Below are 12,577 nucleotides of genomic sequence, written 5' to 3' on the forward strand. Positions count from 1 at the left end.
GGGTTCGCTACGCGAACACTGCACAGAAATTTAACGTTTGTTACCTTACGAGTGTAGTCCTGCGCGCCTGTGCTCACGTTGCAGCCGCGCATCGAAGTGGAGTGGCAGTCGACGACAAGCACGAGCTCCAGGTCCCTTTACTCCTGTGTCACTTTGCTTCGATGCACGGCCGTTGTCGGGCACACTGGCCCCTTGAACATATTCTAGATACGAGTGGACGACCGTGTACAAAGGTTTGAGGGATAAAACTGTTCCTGTAGTGTCAGGGAAACCATGTCAATAAAAAGCAAATAAGTGTAAGTGGTCATATGTGCTTCATATGCTGGAAGTGAGGCAGCACAAGAACAGTTTTTGTCGACTGCCAATCAATTTCTGAATTTTGTCTGACTGTACTAAGGAGCAATAAATAAGTGAGCAAAAGTAAAATTAATGTATTTTATAATACAGACACTACCTGATTGTATAGTTGTTGGGCAAGTGCAGTGATTGATTATGCAAAATACCTGTTGTTTCAGGGCCACTGTACCTGCAAGGCCGGCAACTCAGCACAGTGTAAGCACATGCTTGCAATGTTGCTGTTTGTTAACAGGTAAGGCATTTCATCGAAACAGTTAAATTTTTAAAAATTTGTTCCAAGCACACTGGTTAACTTGCTGAAGTTGCTTGAAAAGAGCAAAATTTCAAGACATAAACTCATTAACAAATGAAAACAGAAAAACAAACTTTATTCAAGGTTATACGGACATTCACTTCATGCAGCCAACAAATTCAAAGATAAATGGAAACACTGCGCCAGTCAGCATGTCAACACAGCTAGAGCAAAGGCTTGAATGTATTCCAGGAAGCATAATATACAACACCATAGAAGTGCTGAGGAAATTTTGAAAAAAAGGATGCACCTGACAAGTTTTGATACATTAAAAGCAACGCTGATGACACAAGAATGAAAACGAGTGATCAGAACTTTTCGTTGAAAGCAATTTGATATCATTTGTTAGCGCACATTCCATTCCCTTGCCCATGGAAGGATTGCCTTAATGTGTCAGAATAAATATGTGAGGATTATTTACTTTCTGTGCACGTTTCTTTTTTTTTGTCTGATTTCAATTTGCAGCAGCACTTAGCGCTCCACTTAGAACAAAAAAGAACTTAAGGTGTAAGAAATGGGCTCAGCTGCTGACAGCAGGGAGACATACCAAGATCACTTGGAGGGTCTTCAATATTATAAATCAGATCTTTACACACCTAATCTCATTACTCTCTCTTTTGTCATTGGTGGCAATTATGCACTGTTTTGCGTTCATGAGCTTTGTTACGCATACAATTGGGCTAGTAGGTTGCCTGTGTACAAATCTGAGGGAAATGTGTGCACCTTTCAGACTCAAATGAAGTCAAGTATTGCGCGTGTTTAACCAAACTGTTGCCTTCAGAATAATTGGGGACGTTACAGCTTGTTTATTTGCAGCTTATGACATTCACATTACGACTAATAATGCTCAATGATGTTATGTTTTCCTGAAAGCAATGGTGTAGCTTTGATTTATAATGTCACATGGTGTAGTACTCTTTTATGTTTAATCAATGTAATTTATTGCTTATATGCCACACAGGTCTGGGATCGAAAACCTTGAACAGCTAACCTCAACAGACATAAAACAAGCTTGGGGAAAACTGAAATCAATGCCTCTTTATGAGCCAAGGAGGACAAGAGATCTGTGCCATGTACAAGGTGCGCCAAGACTCCATTTAGACAGCGGGAAGCTTGACGAAATACGCAACAAGATGATTGCTGTTGCTCCGAACAGCACGCTTGCACTGCACAGCAAAGGGCGGTGCTCATTTACCCATGACAGCGCTCAAGAACACAGCATGCAAAATGCCAAACTGAATGTGATAAGCCCTATATGCAGCGTATTGTTTCAGCACATGGATTTGTGCCAAGAAGTGCGGAAGTATGAGGAACTTCAGTTCCATGGTGTCACCTTTGAAGATGCCACCACACTGAAGATATACAAAGCAGCCAAAGAACACCTCGCTCCTCTTGTGTATCGCTTTTATTTAACGCATACTGCCGTGACACAGGAGGAGGCAGTTGAGATCTGTTCAAGCACAGTGAGCCAAAGTGACACCAAGTGGCACCAACAGAGGATGCTAAGGATTACTGGCAGCAAGTGCCACAGCTTATACAGATTTCTGCCGAACCAAGCATGCACATGGGATCAAAAGATCACTAAATACTTGACTAAAACCTTTAAGGGTAATGATGCCACACGCTATGGGAAATCGTGTGAAAGGCCAGCCACTGAAGAATACACGAGAAAGACTGGAAATGAAGTAACAGCACTTGGCTTTGTCATTAATCCTGTCATTCCATGGTTGGGCTTTAGCCCAGACGGTGTTGTTTTTAAGAATGGACAACCTTCTGTGCTGCTGGAAGTGAAGAGCCCCGTTCGGGGAAAGCATGCAAAAATTTGTGAGCTCACCAAAGAGAAGAAGCTACCATACATTATTTCTGATAATGAAAACTTCTCTCTTCGGCCGACGCACTCATATTTTTCGCAAGTGCAGCTTGGCCTGTTTCTTCTGAACCTCAAAGTGGCGCATTTCATTGTTTACAGCCAAGTTGAATCCCTAGTGATATGCGTAAAAAGAGACGACCACTTTATTGACAATCTTGTGCGTCGATTGCAATATGTTTACTTTGAGCATTTATTGCCGCAGCTCGCCAATTATGAGAAATAAGGTCATGGCCCTCGACCCTATGACGACCTAAGTGACTGTACTGGTAACTTCAGCCTTGTGCATTGTCCAAGGTCAGCTTAGACGTCTCGACTACGCTCATGGCTTCCCTTGACTGTTGTTTCTGCTAAAGTTGCCATTCCTTGTTCCTTTTCAACAAGTCGCTTGCTTTGTTTTTGTCAACACTTGCTGTCACGAGTTGAAGTAGAAGAAAAAGAACAGAGAGATGAAGGAAGAGGAAGAAGGCTGAGTGGCCTACAAGGAGCGAAGTGGCAAATGGCAGAACACCGCTAGAGGAGAAGAAAGAAGTCTGATAAAGCACTGGGCGAAGAAGGTGCTGAACCAAGGACGGCTAGATCGAAGAGTTGAGCTGGAGGAGGACACTGGCGGCTCTGCGCCAGCCAGGTTCGATCCTACACGCCTGCGGCTGTGCACCGTGGTCACCAGCAAAGGCTTGGTCCGAGGACAGCGGTCCCGTCCTATGCTATGCGGACAACCTCGCCCTCACCGACGACAACGCTCGACGAGCCCGACCTGTTCTACGGAGACGGCCTTCAGCAGAGATGCCAGTGGTGCACCGAGCAATGCGGAGGAGCTGCACTGACTTGGACATGTAAGCGCCACACCGCACGTGACTTATTAGGACTTGAGAACTTGCGAGACGATTTAAGAACTCTGGACAGATATTAGTGTCAACGAGAGAGATCAAACTCAGTGTAACCATTGTTGAGGATGTATGTAAATGTGATGAGGACTTATCGGTGAGATACATTATGTATGTGTTTGGTGCGTCGGTAACTGTGACACTTGCGCAGAGGTATTCATCTCAACACTGACTTCAGAAAAGCTGTTATTTTTATTGTGTATGATCTTTCTTTTGCTCATGTATGCTTGTATGTTTGTTACTGAAAGTTTTATGTAACATGTGCATACTTCTTGCACTTGAGTTATGTGTGTCCATGAATTAAAATATTTATTGCTGCCCTACTATGTATCGTTTACTCAAGTTTAAAGTTTGGTGTTATACAAGCTGTTGTCAAAAACATTGGGGCAGTTGCCCAGTCAAGCTACTGCTAAAGCAGCTCTTTTGTGACTGCCTCATCCTTAACAAAAATAAAGGTATGATCTGGTTTTTTGTATTTTTTATTGTACAAAAATAAATGTTATATTTGGTTGTACAAGATATTTGCTGCCTAAGCTTTAAATAGTTGGAACCTTTTTTCAGCTAATATAGGGGCTGACAAATTTACCATCCCGGCAATTATGATGAACACTTCATCAGCCACAGCTAACATTTCCCATGGCAATGGACCCTTCAAAATTCGAAACAGTTTCATACGCTGTATCGCCCTCTCTACATGGACCCTGGCCCTTGCAATCTGAACAGTCTTCATGGCGCCTTCTTGGGAGAACTGTGTTTGTTTCCTCAAGAAGGGCGGCTGAATCACACCAACACCAAGCTCGGTGCATCTGTCATCAATGTTGAAACCCTTGTCAACCATTACGTCATCTTCAAAAGGCTGCAACTGGTCGAGAACACCAGACACATTAACACAAGCCTTATCGGAAGCCCGCCCACCAAAAGTGTCGCTGACAAACGTGATGAGAGCACCAGGGGACACGCCAATTAGGACTTTCACTGTGTGGACACCCTTATAATGGGAATATGTCAGTATACGGCATGAGGCACAGTGCGATTTTTCAACCTCCACCTCTGTACAGTCAAGTACAACCCTGACGTCTCCGAATGCGGCAAAGCAATGCGGCTGATTTTTTTTTATCTCCTCAGCAGTTGGCCACGGAACTGCTGCCTCGAGGACAGCGGCCAAAGGGCGAACAGTGCCATAAAAGTACCTGTGTACAGTTGCTTCGGAAATTGCAAACAACACCGCCAGGCACTTAAAGGATAAAAATGTTTTGAGGCGAACGAGAACAAGTATTACGCGCTCTAAGACACTACACTCGGTGCTGAGTGTGTCAAGTTTTGCAACGGCCTCTGACAAGTACATTAACAATTCCGCAGTTTCTACACCTGTGAAGGCTTTTATGGCAGCATCTGTCGAGAGCAAGTCAACCAATGTGTTCCTTCTGGCTGGTGATGAATCAGTGCAGACTTGAATGCCAATGTCAACACATCGACAACGCCTATCACTGAGGGCAAGGAGTGCATCCAATGCAGACCGTTCGAGGCTTGTAGCTTCACTCAGTGTTGTCCCAAGCCTTTGCAGTGCTATAGCGGCACCTTGGTCAAGCTCGGTGACTGGGTTGCTTTCAAGCTCTGTTGGTACCTGAATCGAACAAAACCAGCAATGAATGAACCAAACTACACTAGTAAATGTGGTAATATTCTAAAAATACTTTCACTAAGCAGAGAGTAACATTCATAAAGGAATTCCTTGGGATAAAGTTCAGAATTAAATGAATGATGGGTGATAACATGGCATGTGAAATGCACAGAAGTATACTTACACTAACAAAAACTACAATTGTACCACAGCAACAAGTGCATATCATGAAGCTGGAATAAGCTTTCTACTGCATGTTTAATTTATGCTCAAACTGAATTAATTTCTCAACACGGTTTACTCAGCTTACCTTAGGATTTTGTTTTCTCTATCAAAGAATGAAATATATTCAGGCTTACAATTGTGAACTTACATTTTCCGAACTTTCGATGTTCGGCTGTTGTGCTGTACATGACCCCAAAGGCACATTTGACGGCCCATTTTCGGTTGTGCACACAGCTGCAAAATAAAAAATTCCAGGCTTTTTGAAAATTACACCTTTCTTGACATGTAGTGCTGTCAAGTTATGAACACAATATAAAGGAAGTTGAGTAAGTGTGCTTGTTCCTTCTAGTCCAGCAAGCATGAGGGCAAATAGAAAATGCAAACTCTGTGTCCATACCTATACACATTTCATAACGTTCAAGGTCTGCACTTGCCGTAAACAACTTAACGTCTCTCGTAGATTTAATTGATTCGTACATAGACTTCCAAATTCTTTCTTAAGGAGAACTTATTTAATTTGTGTTAAGGATACTTCTGCAACAAAAGCATGCTAATGGTACTATGTGCCACTACTTCATGCAGGAGAGAGAGAGAAAAACAACATCATTTATCATTAAAGGGAAAGGGGCTGCGAGAAGAAGGCAAGGGAGGTTATCCTACTCGCGGTAGGTTTCCTCTACCACTCGGCCCACCTCAGGATAGCTTCCTGAAGTTCGGGGTTGTAGCTGCGCATGGCAGCCTCCCACAGCTCCCTACTACTTGAAACACTCCAAAGGTTAGGGGGAGCGGAGTGGTTCTTGCATTGCCACATAATGTGGTTAAGGTCCGCTCTGCTAGCAGGACAAAACTTGCAGGCTGAGGTAGGGTATATTCCCGGGTAAATTTTGTGACGCAAGGCAGGAGATAGAAAAGTGCGAGTCTGTAGTTTAGGCAATTCTGCCTTGCGGAGACCTCCGTGCTTATTGTACACCCTTCCTATAAGCCGTGTGGTGTTGCCTACGCTGGCAGTAACCGATTGAAGTGTATACGTATTGAGTCGGTTAGATTGAATGTACATGCCAAGTACACAGATTTTGTCTACTACGGGAACTTGCTTCCCGGTAATGTTAATCTGAATGTTGGGCATATCGCATTTATTTGCGGATAGAAGCAACAGCTCAGATTTGGCTCTTGTAGCTCTTGAACCCGGCCCTTGTAAGGTATATTGAATGTAGCCATCCGAGCTACCCTTAATCCATAGGGTAGTGTCGTCTGCATATGAAGAATATTGGAGATCCGGTATTTGTGCCAGCGTCCCAGCAATAGACTTCATAGCTAGGTTAAATAGAAACGGCGAGAGCATGGATCCTTGAGGAATGCCAAAGCTACCTAAGGTGATTGGGGGAGAAGTTTGATCATTGAGACTAACGACAGCTGTGCGATTGGTAAGAAATTCGTCGATGTATTCATGCATTTTTCGACCACAGTTAATAATATTCAATTCACGTAAGCTAGATCCATGATCTATGTTGTTGAATGCACCGTGAAGGTTGAGTCCTAAGATGGCTTGGGTATCTTTACTAGATGTAGCAGTAAGAAGGTCATGCTTGAGCCTCAGCATGGCATCATGCAGGACAACTTACGTTCAACGCAGAACAAAGACAAGAAGGGTTGGGGAACCTCAGTTCAACTTATGCCCATGAACTTACATGCCCATGATCTTGCTGATGCCCGCAAAGATCTTTCATGGGATGCTTGCTTCGAAACTTCATCCACAACGTCAAACACCCGGACAGGAAGGCACCTAGACGGAATTGCTGTCTTCTTTAAGCGCTTCCGACGTGGTGTCCAAACAGCTGGGTCTTGGAAAAAAAAAAAAACGCATGTACTGTCGATATGCACTAACAGGGATGCATTAGTCTCTCTGAACTGCAATCAGTCGAAAAGACCACAGAAGCCAGAATAAATTGCAAAAATATGCCTCCCAGAATGCCACCAAACTTGCTGCCCCTCACATCTCCGGTAATTGAACATTCGTGAACCAGCCATTCTACTCAAGACAATTGCGGCTACAACAAAAGGTACATGAACTTCGGTGCTGAAACTGCCTTTTCTCTTTGCTTGCGTTGGGCTTCCCCGAGTCTGGCTATGTCTCGTTCGAAGCAGAACACCCGCACTTACGTCGCAGTAACTGACGGCGATAAATGTCTCATGACTCTGCACAAATGAGAAACTCATCTCTCTGTTCGAAAATGGATGTAAAGTCAAGCCGACGTTGCTGAGCACAAATTAAACGAATGAGCGGTGCATTCGAGAACAAGAAATTTTGAAGCAGGTACAAGGCTTTACGGAGAATGTTTGCGCTCCAACGTAGCCGCAATGACACGAGTGACAAAAACGTAAACATCAATCATCCCACAACATATTTGAGTTAAGATTCTGTATTATTTCTTTCCCTGCATATAATATGGTGCTATGCCTGCGTCTTTATGGAGGTACGTCTATTCGCGATTTGAAGTGATCGGAATCGTCACTCACCTGTCGTATTCCAAAAAAAGTCCTCCAGCGTGAAGTGCGCACTGCAAACCTTCATCGCTTCGGTAACGGCTTTGCCGATCCGCAGCTTAATAATCCATTTCTTCCTCATGGACGCAGCCGTTGGAAATGAGTGAAGGCTCACATCACCTACCGCATAATTTTTGCATTGCGGCACACAGCAAATGCGGTTGCTTCTATGTTTGCTCATTCTGAGCACGTTAAGGGTCCTTCAGGATCCCGCTGGAGCTTCGAACGCGCTAAAACATCAACGAAAAGTAGAGGAAAAGCGTAGACAACAGCAACACGCTATGCGAACGGGCGGCAGCCATAATCTTTCGATTGGTACCGGCCGCCGCCGCAAGACGGCGCCACCGTACGTGAAAGTTGCGAATAGAGGCGCCACTGAAAGCCACCTAGCGGGCGCTTCCAACAATACACGCGGGAGCAGTAGCAAACGACAACCCTTTGCAGCAAGGATGGCTGAAGTTCGCGGCTGCGATTTCTCCTTTGTTCGGGTGCCAGGCTGCTTCTTCTGCGGTGACAGCTGTAGGGAAGATGCTGACCTCTGTGCGAGCGGGTATGAACACGATGTTACCGGTGTTTGGGACAACATGGTCCACATACGTGCAAGGTGCATGTGTCCCGCAGACAAACGCCATGAACCCCATGTACATGACGTGGAGCTCATGTTGACTAGCCGATAAATTTTGTTGAGTGATGCGATCTCTCGGTGGTTTTCTTTTATTCTACCCTTGCCGCAATGCTGCTTCTGCACCTGAATATTAAGCACTCGTCGTTAGTGCAGACTTATATAAACAAATCCGCACGGTACAATCTCTGAATATGCCGTTGTGATTTTTCTGCCGATGAATACATGTGACATCGCCGAATAACTGCAGTCGAAGTCGCCTCAAGAAGAGTAATTGCCAATTTATTGATGGAAACAAGTACACTAGCCAACGAAGTCACCAAACACACGCGTTAATAAAAGCGCGTGTTAGTGCTGTACCGCCGATGCAATTCTGCTGCACACGCCGATGAACTACCGTCCCCGTGCAGTTTGTGCAATTTTAAATTCCCCGAGGGAGCTGCTTGGAAACGTATAAAGCTAAAGGCTGACTAACTCTTCAGTACTTTTTTATATTACTAGAGAGAGGTGCCACATGATATATTTAAAGGCAGAGCAGCGCCAGTTAAAGTACATGAGCGCTGGCGGCAAGGCCCGGTTTAGTCGTCTGCAGCGTAAGTATAAGAAAGAATTCAGTTGAGTACAAAACTCACATGCAAGAAGGGACTACGTTGTGAAACAAACAAATCACTCGGCGTGTTAAGTTTACTCAGGCAGCATCGAGGTGTGATGACTTCCCAAACGGGACGCGAACTTTTCAGCGAGGAATGGAACAAAAATACCATATACAGCAGCTATTAGCAATTCTCGCCCTGAACTACCCATTTTCTAAACACATTTCCAAAAACGAAAACAATATCTAAGATGCCCTCGGGCGAAAAAAATAAAGCTGTTAAAGAAGCACTTCCTTGGTATCATTCCGATAAGACAACGTGATTTATACCTTTTACAAACAAGGCCGGGTGAAAACTTCGCAGCTCAAAAGAATCAACAAGAGTTATGCATGGAGCAACTAGCAACAGTTAAACATGTGCCGCATGAAACCAACAATCTCAGTTCTTGCAAACTTCAGTAGCTTTAACATACAACGCAATGCGCTCGTGCAGTCGTGCTGCCTAGCTAGCGCAGCGCGGCAAAGAAGCGGAAAACAATATAAGCGGCAACCAGCATTCCGAACTTTAGCGAAATGCCTTTAAACCTCATGCTGCACTGCAGACGAACTTCGTTGCACACGCGTCTATGATCAAGTGAAAGAAAAAACACCGACGAGACAACGGAAAGGATGAGAACAAGAAATTTCCCTTCGAAGCGACGATCCATATTTGCTACCGTTGCTTCCGCTGATGAGGCTTTGCCGGGAATGATTAGAACCGTTTCGCCGGCACGTTTTCACCGGTATTTGAGTCCCCCAACCTGCAACAATTATTTTTCGACATTCCCTGAAGCTTTGGCCACCCCACACGTGCGAATGGTGTTGCCTATCTTGCTCTGAAAACGTGAATAAGACAGAGAAGCACGATCAACGACACAACAAACCACGGCGCGCGCCAGGCTCCTCTCCCGCGTGTTCTGCGCAAGGCCGCCACCAGTGGCGCGTCCGTCTGCGTGCACGTTTACGTGCACGGCGCGTATAGACGAGGCAACCTAAAGTTTGCCCGCGCGGCACCAGCGCCGAATGCTCCCCTAGCGGACCGATGGAAGTTTCGAGGGTCGTCGCTGCGCGAGCGCGCGCCCGTGATCTGTTCGGCGGGAGCGCTCGTGCTGGCTCGGGCGCGTTGTTTTTGCGATGGCGAGTGCGACCTCATCAGCCAGGAAAGGTGGCACGCAATACTGCTGTATTGTTGATTGCCATAACAGCCTCGAAAACACGAAAGGTCGAACGCCGCCCGTGAAATTCTACAGATTTCCGGGGAAGTGGTACGAGAAGGTCAGACGACAAGCATGGATAATTGCAGTGCGCCGAGTCAAGTAAGCACCATACTTTCGTATTCGCGTGCAATATCGCGGCTGCTCGATGAAACGGAATAGTGATATGCCTGTTTTTAGCGCCCAACAGTTTGTTTAGTCATGCCGCGTTGTTGAATTGTGTTGACATCCGCTGCTTGTTAGCGGTAAATGCATGCGTGTTGCGACGCTGAGCTTGACCACGCGAGCTCGATTCCCGGCCACAGTGGCCGCATTTCGATAGGGGCGAAGTGCAAGAACGCCCTTGTTACCGCGTGCTTTGATTTTTGTGCACGTAAAAGAACCCCCGGAGGTAATAAGTATTCCTGAGACTAACCATTACAGCGTGCCTCATAATGATTTAGTGATTTTGCATGGTTTTGGCAGTTAAAACCCCCGAATTTATTTGATTCTACTGTGCCTTCACTCGCAATCGGCATGGACGAGCTTCAGAGAATTCTTTCCATTTTCCAAACGCTGCAACTTAATTTACTAGTTGTGCAGGTAACGAAAGGGGACGCGCGCTACTTTTGTCTGATAGCAGACAGCATTTAATGCAAGCCGCGGTCGTCGCGTGCGTCGGTAAGCGGCAGATCGGAAAGCAGCCGATCGAGACGTGCGCGTTATGTTTGTTGTTTGGCCATGCTTTCTAAGTTCACAATATCCAAGCTTGCTTTAAGGTAATTACCACCTTGCACATTCTTGCTGATTCACTCTTCCTGCCAAAAACCTTCGTTTCCTGTAGTAGCCGGCCATCGGTGCAAGCTTACTTTAGCTGTTCGCCCGACGAGGCACTAGATTTGCTTTGGTGAGGCATGTATCTCTAATGCTTGCGCTCGTGCAGTTGGTCCTAAAGTAATCGCCTGTTAACGTGGTCTGAGTTCATTTCGCGTAGCAGTCTGTACGAGCCAATCCTCATTAGCAGTGAAAAGGCACCTTGCTGATTAATGCGATGAGTTGCAATGACTCCAACATCTGCATTGAATAAGGCGTGATATACACTAAATATTTATTGCAGCATGATTCAAAGCAATATGCGCCTATGTAGTATTTAAATTGTTAATTTTGAGCAGATGTGTGTTTTGGCTGTTGTGTTCTAGGATTTCGTGTATCCTGGGAAGGAAACTGCTTTAGTGTTCTGGTGAAGCAGCGTACTGACCAGGACAAGGCAGACACACACATGAATACAAGACACTCGCTGTGCTTGTGTCTCTCCTATTTCTACTGGTCAGTGCGCTGCTTCACCAACACAGTATGATGATTAATCACCAACTCGCCCAACTTCCCACATTACTGCGTTAGCTTTATAATGCAGTTCTCTTCGTGCCACGCAGTGACGTTATTGGGGCAAGAAATAGGCATCACAAGTTACAGGCACTAGCATCTCCGAATCACCATGTATTAAAGGCATGTACAGTTTGCCAAAAACAGCTCAATTTGTGATTTGCCTGAACCTAAGCCTGAGAGGGTATAATGAGCTATAGGCTAGGCCACGTTGTTGAAGGTGGGAAGATGGTCTTTCTCGTTAGTAACGTTCCATGCTCATTTGTGCCTAATACATGTGTTCTTTCTGTGCTCGCAGTGCTGATGACACTCCCTGGGAGCCATCCAAAAGCATGCGAATTTACAAAAACAAGCAGGCTTTGCGAAGCGAAGACATCGATAACGCTTGCCGTTGTTCGCTAACAGCTCCGCGCAAATCAGAACGAACACAAACGTGTAATTTACTAATGCTCCAGCCAAGAAATTTAGCAGCAAAAGGCGGAAGCACAAAATGAGAGCAGCCGTGTGCGCGCACTCAGCTACCGAGGAAACTAACGGCAATCGTCACCGTCCCTCCACATCTCTGCAAGTATGCATGACCGCTTTGTGCCTGCATCATATAGAAATAAAGTGGCTAAACTTCTGAACTTGGTGTATACCTTAAAATCGACGTCGTATACGATCTTGGACACCTGTGACACGCCCTTGGCTTTCACTGTCACATCACCGTCCACGATTTGTTGAACGCCGTACACGTGCGGAAGCAGACGCTCCCCTTTCGTGAGGTTGCCGCCACGAAAAAATCTGTCCGCGTCGGCAGCCTTCTTGAAACCGCATTGCAATCTCTGCGTCGCTGTTGCGCAAGCAGGCGATCTGCCGCCGTCGAAAACTGAGCGCCGTGAGAACCAGCAGCGAAGAAACGCGCGGGCGAACCGGTGTAAACAAAGCGGAGACCGTGCCACGGCACGACCGCGCT

At 45.7% G+C, this 12,577-nt stretch overlaps 2 long non-coding RNA genes across 2 annotated transcripts; one reads left to right on the forward strand and one right to left on the reverse strand.

The window, feature by feature from the left end:
• Positions 1-700: 700 nt before the first annotated feature.
• Positions 701-8,145, reverse strand: LOC129383933 (uncharacterized). Its single transcript, XR_011893456.1, has 3 exons — positions 6,938-8,145; positions 5,398-5,483; positions 701-5,027 (listed from the first exon to the last, which is right to left on the reverse strand). It is a non-coding gene; the product is annotated as an uncharacterized lncRNA (long non-coding RNA).
• A 1,882-nt stretch (positions 8,146-10,027) lies between these two features.
• LOC129387410 (uncharacterized) lies at positions 10,028-12,248 on the forward strand. The gene is made up of 2 exons (XR_008614643.2): positions 10,028-10,362; positions 11,921-12,248. It is a non-coding gene; the product is annotated as an uncharacterized lncRNA (long non-coding RNA).
• Positions 12,249-12,577: the final 329 nt, after the last annotated feature.

Source organism: Dermacentor andersoni, chromosome 3 (genome assembly GCF_023375885.2).
Source record: "Dermacentor andersoni chromosome 3, qqDerAnde1_hic_scaffold, whole genome shotgun sequence".
Lineage (NCBI taxonomy): Eukaryota > Metazoa > Arthropoda > Arachnida > Ixodida > Ixodidae > Dermacentor > Dermacentor andersoni.